Below are 828 nucleotides of genomic sequence, written 5' to 3'. Positions count from 1 at the left end.
TGCGGCCTCTCCCGTTGCGGAGCACAGGCTCCGGACGCCCAGGCCCAGCGGCCACGGCTCACGGGCCCAGCCGCTCCGCGGCATGCGGGATCCTCCCGGACCGGGGCGCGAACCCGGTTCCCCTGCATCGGCAGGCGGACGCGCAACCACTGCGCCACCAGGGAAGCCCTAGATTCTTTTCTCATGTAGGCGGTTACAGAGTATTGAGTAGAGTTCCCTCTGCTTTATGGTAGGTCTTTATTAGTTATCTATTTTAGATATAGTAGTGGCATGTTATGTGTTATGTCATACATGTGCATGTGCTGTTATGCATGTTTTGCACCACGTATTACATGTTATGTGTGCTACGTGCTATACACACTATACTCCATGTGTGTTAACGTGCAACTCCTCACAGACACTGGCGGTTGAGTCCAGTCTCCCGGGAGGAGGGGTCACTGGCTGCTGCAGGCTGCGTCCTCCCCAGTTCTGAGCTCCCTTGACTCCCAACTCTGCCGGCCAGGGTGCTGCCACCAGATGCCAGGTCAGACCCACAGAGGCAGCCTGTGCTCCTAGCGGGGCTTGGTGAGAGCCTGGCCTACGGCAAGGCACTTCCGTGCTGTTAGATCAGCGACAGAATTCCTTTACCCATTCTTCTGTTGTGGGTTATTGGGTTGTTTCGAAGTTTTAACTGTTTATAAATACACTTGCTATTAAATTACTTACGTGGAGATGTTTTTATTTCTCTTGGGTAAATACCAAAGAGTGGAATTTCTGAGTCATGTAAAAGTGCATTTTAACTTTATAACAAACTTCCAGTTTTTCAATGTGTTTGAACTAATTTCCCCC

The sequence above is a fragment of the Physeter macrocephalus genome, chromosome 2 (genome assembly GCF_002837175.3).
Source record: "Physeter macrocephalus isolate SW-GA chromosome 2, ASM283717v5, whole genome shotgun sequence".
Lineage (NCBI taxonomy): Eukaryota > Metazoa > Chordata > Mammalia > Artiodactyla > Physeteridae > Physeter > Physeter macrocephalus.
This window is presented reverse-complemented; position numbering follows the sequence as displayed.